Source organism: Plecotus auritus (assembly GCF_963455305.1).
Source record: "Plecotus auritus genome assembly, chromosome: 8".
Taxonomy (NCBI): domain Eukaryota; kingdom Metazoa; phylum Chordata; class Mammalia; order Chiroptera; family Vespertilionidae; genus Plecotus; species Plecotus auritus.
In genome coordinates, this window is record NC_137782.1 from 23,995,077 (window position 1) to 24,004,767 (window position 9,691).

Below are 9,691 nucleotides of genomic sequence, written 5' to 3' on the forward strand. Positions count from 1 at the left end.
GTGTCTTTCGGCCATTATGCTGTCTCCCATCCTCTCTCTGCTGCCTTGGCCTCAGAGCTACAGCCTGGGCCGCACAAAGAAAGGCGCTGGAGCTTTCAAGTCATAACCAGCGATGACTGGGCAGCTAGAGGCCCAGGGGCCTAGTCTTGTTTTCTTTCACTTACATGTTGTTGTTGTTGTTAGTATTATTATTATTATTACTACTACTACTACTACTACTACTAGAGGCCTGGTGCACCAACTTCGTGCACGGGTAGGGTCCCTAGACCTGGCCAGCGATCAGGGCTGATCAGGGCCTTCTGGCTGCTGGCCGGGGCCTTCCTTCATTCTGTGCCCTGGTGGTCAGTGCATGTCATAGAGAGCGATCGAACTCCTGGTCTCCTGGTCGAACTCCTGAGGGGACAATTTGCATAGTCTTTTATATATATAGATTATTTAATGATATAACATCCATAATTCCAGTAATTCTTCTAATTTTTGGACAACCCACTGAGACCTCAGTTTCACCATACATAAAATGGGGATGTGACCCCGGAGGGCCCTTCCTGCCTCCTCCACTCTGATAGCCTACTAAAGTCACTGTGTACAGTGGCAAAGCATTTGCAGATTCCCAAAGCACAATTACCTGTATTGTTTGGTTTGAACTTTCCACAACCCAGTGAGATGGAAATAATTATCCCCAAATTTCAGCTGTAGCACCTGAGGTCCCAGGAGACCCTGGGCAATTGTACAAGTCACAGAATGTTTTCCTGGCAGACGTGGACACTGAATTCAGGTTTCCTGGCCCCTGAGTGTGAGGGTTTTTATTCACAAAGGGAAGGCCCACCTGGAAAGGCTGGAGTTTAGAATTGACCTCTATGGTCCAAGCTTCTTCTATTTCATCACATGAGGGGTTTCAGGTGTATCCCATGGGGGTGGGAAGAAAGGACTTAACACCCAGCTTGCCTTTCCAGAGCTGCCCTGCCTCCTTACCTCCTAGTCTACCCTGTTTCAACACCCCCAGCCTTCTAGAGAAGAAGGTATATGGCTGTGAAGTTCTTTGCATTTTCCTCTAAGATGCCTCTGTGTGTGGGAGCCAGCCTGGCATAGTGGTTAAGAACATGGACTGCCTAAGTTTGAATCGTCAGTCTGCTGCTCACCAAATATGAGACCTGAAAAACACTTTTCTCTGCCTCTTTCCTCTTAATGGGGATGATAGTGGTTGCCTATATTACAAGATTATCAGGGGGAGCACAGGAGTTATATAAGCACCTGCATTTCATTTTCCAGTCACACTGAGTCTGATGGGAGTAGGGTAACTCTCCAGGGCCCTTGTATTGGACTCAGAGATCCAGATTCCCTTTGCCCTGTGAAACACTTTACCATGTGGTTTCCAGAATCTCGCACATAGCACATACCAGAAGTAACGTGCGTTATCGCCCCTGAAAGGCAGGATTATTCTGTGAATGCCACTGTCTCTGGCAGTATATATAAGTTTTGTTAAATATAAAATACTGTTTTATTTTTTAAAATATAAATTTTTCTATAGTTCTAATTTATTTATTATTGTCAGTATTACACGTGTCCCTCTTTCCCCCCCTCTTTGCCCGCCTCCACCCAGGCCTTCCCCACACTGTTGTCTGTGTCCATGGGCTGTGCATATATGCATATGTATTCTTTAGTTAATCTCTTCCCATCGCCCCCATCCTCCTCCCCTCTGAGATCTGTCAGTCTGTTCCATGTATCTATGCCTCTAGGCCCATTTTGTTTGTCAGTTTATTTTATTCATTAGATTCCACATATAAGTGAGATCATGTGAATATTTATCTTTCTCTGACTGGTTTATTTCACTTACCATAATAATCTCCAGGTTCATCATAAATGTTATTTTTAAAGAAGCCTCATTTTTTATGTGCTGATAGTTTAATCTTCTTACTGGAATCTTGTATTTTATTCCTGTTTATTATTTCTTACTGTACTGGTACTCTCAGTTTAAAATTATATCACTTCTTATTCTTTTATGTGTTCTATTAATTTTGCTTTGTCTTTATAGCCACCATGAGGAAGGAGTTTGGCAGGGGCAGCAGAAGGGAGAAACCCTATTGATGTCTGAGAAGTGTAGAGGCTGACATTCTTCCCACTCCAGCTACTTCTGTAGCCACCTCTGGATTAGTCATCTGGTTCATTCACAAACCTGGCCTGGGATGCTTATGGGATCCATGGTTTGGCCTCCCCCGGGCTTTGATTCTGCACCTCTTGTTGCATGCTTGAGTTGTTGGAAAGGTGTTGCCACTGACATTTCCTCTAGGCCTGATGCAAGGCGCTGTATGGTTTTAAATCCATGGTTTCTGACGCTTGTAACTTGGCCTTTTGAAGACAAACAAACCATGCCAGTAGCAAGCACAACCCAGCGGGGTGGGGGGCTCACAGAGGTCCGGTTCAGGAAGGTACCCCAGCCCAGTGTTGGGAAAGAGCAGAAGGGGCTGACCTTCCCTGCACATACCAGGAGGCGGGTGGCACTACCCAGCCCCCAGTCCTTCTGAGTTATCACCTCCCACCTGGCAGGCCTGAAGAGGCCTCAAGGGCCAGGCCCCTTACTCCCTTCCCTCTGTGGGAAGTGCTAAGCAGAGCCTGCAAAGAGGAGCATACTCTGAGTTTTTGAATGGAGTCAGCTGGGAGGTCAACTGCATTTGTCAGAACATATAGCGCCATGTGGGCTGGCTGAGAATTCTAAAATCTGAAAAGAATGGAAGCTTTCCCCTTGCAGAGTAGGGGTCCGGATCCTGGGGAAGCTCTTGGGGCATCAGGGGTGGGGGGGTGAGGGCTGGGAGTTTCTGCTCCACATCAATCTCTCCAACGGTTAGTTGACGCCTTTCTGGGCAGCCTGCAGGGGTGTGGGGGTGTCTCTGCAGAGGGATTTCATCAGCTTACAGAGTGGAAACCATAATGACAGTGTGCCCAATATCATGCACATTTAATCCTGCTCTGTCCCCATGACCTCCGGGAATGGTATTTCATTCACACAAAAGTCCACCCCAGATCTCACCACTGATCTCCTGCCTTGCCCCAGACAGAGGCCTCTCCCCTGCTTCCTTGTCTTGAAGGAGTGCCTGGACTCACAGGTCCTCCTCTCGCCTATGCCTACACCACTGTTCCTGGGAATTTTCTATGTTGGCTGACTCTCCAGCAATCCTCACTCCAGTTTTAAAAACCCTACAACCTCCTTAACCTGCTTCAGGAACTGGTAAGCGATGCGTGACTTTGCATTGGTTGAGGGGGGCTCCTGAGGGTTGAGGGAGCTGCTTCTCAGGGAGGTGAGACTTTATAGTAACAGACCTGCTTCTTCAGCCCCTGTGAGCAGCGGAGCCCTCTCCACAGAGACCAGGCATCTCTCCTGCACTTACTGGTTGGGGTGATAAAGGCATAAATCCCAGTGTGTTTTAAGCTTATTTTTAACATAGGTTTTAAGCTTATTTTTCCCCAAGAGACCTGGAATTTAGAATATTTATCTCATCATACCCATGGCTTCAGATATTTTTCCTTCTCCAGTGGCACAGGAAAAGGAAAACTGGCCAGCAGTTTTCTTTCTGCATATGTCATGTGCTTCTCTGTCTCTTGTGACTAGGACACTTTACCTTTCAGCGTGTGCCAAGTAGGACGTGAGCTGCCTTAGCACACTTCCCTCTGAAGGCACCGCAGTCTGTGTGGACATGTGGCACCTCTCTGAGGCTCCTTCAGCTGGCACCTGTTCCACACCCTGGGCAGCATCAGTCATCTCTGGGGAACTGGATGCCACAACCATCTGGGTGTCCCTGGGGCCCTACTTGGAACCATTAGTGATGGCTGATTGCTCTCCTAGCCCATTCTCAGAGAGACAGATGTATTCCCCTCTGAGGAAAATTCCTCACCTAGCTTCTTATTTTTGCACAGAACCTGATGGAGCTGAAAGGTGGGATATGGCATAAATCTTGGGGGCAGCTTTGCCCATTATTTCAGGTTGGGGTCAGCCTGTTAAAGTTGGTCCTTCTCTGCTTACTTCCATCTTCTCAACCAGGTAAAGCCATTTCTTTTCCTAGATTTTAATTGGTGGAGTAGTGCCTTGGAACCCGTTTGTCCTCATGGTTGCTTAGAGAAGTGAGAGGATCCGGAGTAGTAAGATGGACCAAAGACTTTTCAGTTTGTATTGGGGAGGGGCTAGGGATTGGGTTGGTGGCCAAAGAGGGCCTAACTGTATCAGTAATATTCGGATTATTTTACCAGGTGAATGTATTTGTGTAATTTAAAATTAAGCAAAGGAATAATATGAACTTCTTAGGTCTTAGACAGTAACATAAATGGAGGTACTGGGAACAATAAAATGAATTGAACTAAACCCCAAAAGACAAAAAAAAAAGAAAGAAAGAAAGAAAAAAGAAACAACAACTCTGCTTTGATGACTTGTAAGAGAGAAGTTGTCCCTGTCATTTTCTCTTGCCTTTGATCAATGGGTGCTTAATAACATCAAACCAGTTTTATTCGCATTGTATCTTGTCAGATGTGAAACTTGTCCCTAATATCTAGTGTGACAAGAAATCCCAAGGAATTGATCAGATTACATTCCTACATTGGTACTATGTAGTTTCAATTCTTGTCTACAGATTCTTTGACACTTTTTTTTTTTTTATAGAGGGTGAGTCTATGTCCTCCCCTTCTGAATCAGAGCTGACCTCAGTGAATCCCTCACAACCAGTAGAATTCAACAGAAATGAACCTTTGTAACATAGAAGGCCAAGTCCAAAAAGGCTGCTCCGTTTCTGCCAGAATCTCTTGGGACACTCACTCTGGGCAAAGGCAGGGGCCAAGTGATGAGTCTGACTCAGAGGTCATGTGTAGACCTTAGTTGATAGCCCCGCTGACCTCCCAGCTAATAGCCAGCATCAACAGCAGCCATGTGCGTGAGCCATCTGGGACATCTAGCCCAACGAGGGCTTAAAGGTGAACATAACCTAAGCCCACATCTGACTCTAACCACAGGACAGACCCATGCAAGAACTGGCCAGATAACCCCTCCCTGAACGCCTGATCCACAAAGTCATGATCAAAATTCAAATGGTTGTTTGGACTAATTTGTTATCCAGCAATAGTAACCATACAGTAGTCTTTTTTTTTTTTTTTCTTGTCTAATTATATTAGTTGAATTGGCATTAGTCAAAAAAAGTAAAAACAATGATGTAAGCATTTATTTTAATGGAAATACACAAATTTTTCTTTATCATTTAATACATGGGCTATATAATGCATTCTGCAGTAATGTAGAACTTCAAATGATCAGTGGCCAAGTACCCCAAAGTTCTGGAGGTCCCGGTAACTCCCAGGAGCGACTACTGTTCTCCATGTGGGGATTCAGTGACCCAGGCTGACGGGACTTCCCCATCCTGTGGCTGTGCCATCTGAAACATAGACCTCCTTGATTGATGAAACGGGAAGAACATGCTGTAGAGTTTCAGCATTGAAATATGCAGCAACTAAACATTGCAGCATAGGATTGATGCCATCATTTGTGCTCAAGCTTACTGGCCAGGACTTGTCACACAACCCCTTTAGCCTGGATGGACAGAGAAGTAGATAGTAATGCTTGCTACTCATTATTTTAACTCTTGTGCTAATAAAGTATTTTACTAGCTCACTGATGCTATTATATTTAATCAGAGATTGATATTAAATTTTGTCAAGTGCTTTTTCAGTACTTAATACGAATATATGATGTCTCTATCCTTTTTCCTATAGACTTCCTAATGTTGAGCTCTTCTAGAATTCCTGGCATACAGGCTTCTTGGACATGGCTTAGGATTCTTAAAAAGCAGCTAAATGTAATAATAAATATTATTTAGTAAAAATCTTGGCAGTTTTAAATGTGACTGGTCTTGAGGTTTTAGAGGTGTGTGTGTGTTTACTCTTTTAGAATTAGTATCTGTGCTATTTTAGCTTGATTGGGAAGCTTTTCCTTGTTTTCATTGTTCTGGAATAGTATATACAGCATAAGAATGTTTGTTTGAAAGTTTGATCAAGTTCACTCATAAAGTTATCTGTTCTTGTATCTTTTAGGAGAGAGAATTAACAACTTAAATTTTTCTTCTCTGATAATTGGTCCACTTGGGTCTTGTATTTTTAAAGAACAATTTTGGTAATATTCATAAATTTCCAAAATTACCCACTTGATCAAGATTTTAAAATATACTGGCCAGAGTTATTTATAATCTTTTAGAATGCTGTGTAATTTCCTCAATCACTATTATATCTCTTTTCAATTTCCTAATTTTGAGTATTTGTGCTTTATCTTGATTAGAATTGTCAGTAATTTCTTTTGTTGACTACAACAACAAAAAGATTATTGAATTCAGTTATTAAACCTAGCATTTTTCTGCATTTGTTTTTGTTGTAGAATGTGTTCCTTTTCTTGACAGGGACTTGAGTTCATGGGCAGGCACTTTTTCTCATTTCTCAAAGTGAACATCTGCTTTGAACTCCTGCATCTTTTCATGTGTCCGGGATGTTTTCCTGTTTGTTCCTTCTTACAGGGGAAGTTCTGAGCTTGCTCAGAGGTGGGAGCTGCCAGGCTATGGTGGAGGGAAAGAGAGGGGACGGGAAGGAAGCCGAGATTTAGTGCTATTTTTCTCTGCCCGTTCAGACATCCTACAGCCTGTGGGGGTAGAGGACTTAGCCAGAGTTGGGCTCTCAGCACAGGGAGCTGCATCAGCCCTGAAGAGGTTTGGATCTGCATTAAGTGTTGGCTGGAACTCCCCTGCTCCCTATCTTTTTCTGGCACATTTTCCTCGTTGGGAACTAGCAGCCTACACGGTTCCTCAAGAGACATGTCCTGCCAAGGGCAGGATGACAGAATTGCTATGGCTCCTGACTTTGTGGGCCTGAATCCCCCATCCAGATAACTCCCTTATTCCACTGGCCAGTACCCCATTGATTGTGCTAATTGTGAAATTGGGCTCCCTATGGGGCCACAGATAATCCCTCTTACTGTTTACTGGGGCAGGCTTTTGATTTTCAGCAAAAATACAAGATGGTAGGACCCCTGCTCCCAAATTTGAGTAGCAAATTAACACGTGACCTTGGGATGAGCCTGGGATAGCTGGCTGCCCTCTGTGTGTGGCAGGGTCCCATCTCGGACTAATAGCTAGAGGATGGGGTAGTATGTGTAGCTGAAGCCCAATTTACCAGGTGGTATCCCCCTAATGCAAAGCCTCAGACAGTGTTTTATTTGGAAACTAGAGGTCCAATGCACGAAGATTCATGCAAGAATGGGCCTTCCTTCCCCTGGCTGCCGGCACTGCCTTCACTCTGGCCGGAGCCGCCTTTCTGCCTTCCCACACTGCCCAGAGGCCTGGAGCAGCTGCACTGCCCCCAGCCTCTCGGCGCCTGCATATGCAAATTAACCCTCCATCTTTGTTGGGTTAATTTGCATACTCACTCCTGATTGGCTGGTGGATGTCGTGAAGGTACAGTCAATTTGCATCTTACTCTTTTATTAGTGTAGATATGAATCCAGGAAGCAAGGAGGGTGGGGGTGTAAATCAAAGCAGGAGGGCAAGGGAGGCAACACAAGGTTGTGTTATAGAGTTGGCTATTTCTATGAGTCTGTTTGATTACTCTGGAACCACTTGAAAAGTTACGTGAAATATAGCTCAGAACCACCTTCAGAGGAAAGAAGGGAGGAAGAATTTGTCTGCAGTCTCCAGTCTCCCCTTGGTCAGAGGTTGCCCCATGGGGGCTTAATGCCCCCAATTCCTGGGTGACACACATATGAGTGAGTTTCTGTGGGCATCTCAGCACAGCATCAGGAACCTTGGGGCAGGAAGAGAGGTGTAGCGCCTGTATGAGGGAAGGTACCATGGCTGTCCCTGTGGGAAACCTGAAGAAGTCTGCTTGGACATGGTGAGCACTGCCATGGAGAAGAGGTGAGGCTGAGAATATTCAGTGATACCCATCTGTTTTACTTGGTCTTATACACATTTCACTGACAGTGTGCTCCCTCGGGGGGTGATCCAATGGGGGCATGAAAGCTAATATACACAGCATGCATTTCTATAAGGTTCTCCCTCCCACAGAGGTTCTTCTTAATGTCATTTCATCTCCCAGGAGCTGGCAATGGACGATTGACCAGTTTTCTGAGTGAATGCAGACCATCTGGAGGGTTGAAATGCCTCATCTTCTTGGAGGCCCCTTTACATCTAGGTAGCAAAGCATGATTCAGCATCAACCCCTGATGATTCTCATTTTAGCTCCTGTGTCTTTTAACAGAGGAAACTCCTGTTGGGCCTGGTGGCTGAATTCCTAGTTTTTACTCTGCATTGTAGATATAGTAGAGGAGAGTGGGGTGAGATGGAGTCAGTCATGATCACAAGGATGGCTTCTTGGTCCTGCCCTGCTTACCCTATGACCTATAGAGGGATGACTTCACCCTCTCTCTAGGTACATAGAGCCACCAGGGTACTCGTCATTCAGAAGGAGGTGATAACCTTCCTCCTGGCTCAGTTGGCTCTTAAAGCCAGGCTCCACATTCAACCATAAACTTAGATAGGTGGTGACTGTCTGGGATAGCAGCCTCTAGCTCACGGGCATTCGGAGTGGAGAGCAGGGTGATGCTTCTTAGGCTGTAAAATATCCCAGATTCTGCAAACCTACACCCGGCTCCAGTCTGACAGGTAAAGGGAATTGTGCCACTCTGGTCAGTGTCCAGGTCAGGGCACACAGGGGTGGCGTCCCTCACTGTGCATGTTGGCCCAAAGGCATCACTGTGTGAGCACCTGAGTCTGGACACACCCAAACCAGTTCAGCCAGGCTCAGGAGTACTGGGAAGTTGTCAAGAAAGATAGGGATATTTAAGCATATTTCCATGGAAATATGACCATGGCATGGTGTTAAGTGGAAAGAAGCTTGTCTCAGAATGTGTGTGTGTGTGTGTGTGTGTGTGTGTGTGTGTGTGTGTGTGTGTGTATCTGCATAGAAAGGTCTGGAATGGCATAAAAATATTAACAAGTACCTTTGAGAAGTGGTTACTTTTATCTTATGCCTCAAACAATTTTGAATTGAGGTTTTCAAGTGAGTATATGCTTTTTTTATAATAACTCTTTAAAAGATGTTTTCATTTGGGGGAAAATGATAGGCCCCACAGTAAATTTGTTATTAGGAGATATGTTAACCTTTAAAAATATTTTATTTTCCCAATGTCAACTGTTATATTTGTGTCAAAAAAAGAATAAATACAGTGGGCAGAATAAATGAGATTAACAAAACCAAGGACAAAGGGACAAGGATTACTGGCTGGCTGGCCTCCAGGTTCCCCACTCAGGACTCAAGCTGGGAAGCACGTGTTCCCTGGGTTCTGTGGCTTACGGGGGTCTGCTGGGCACTATACTTAGGTCCCTTAGGTTGCAGAACCTTGCCAGCGTTCCCAAGCCTGCGTGAGAACAAAGTGAACACTGGGCCCAGCCCTGTGGCTCATGCTTCTAGCTCATACTTAGATCTAGGGAACTAGGGTACTCTAAGGAGGTGGTTCTGGCTGTTTCTTCTGCTCATTTGGAAAGTAGAACATGTGCATCCAACTCAAAGATTGGCAGCCTTATACCTTAGGGAACTGGTTTGTCTCCTTGGCACCTCGGGCCCTATCTATCTCTCTATAACAAACAGCAGCAGCACTTAGAATAGTGCTTGCCTCACA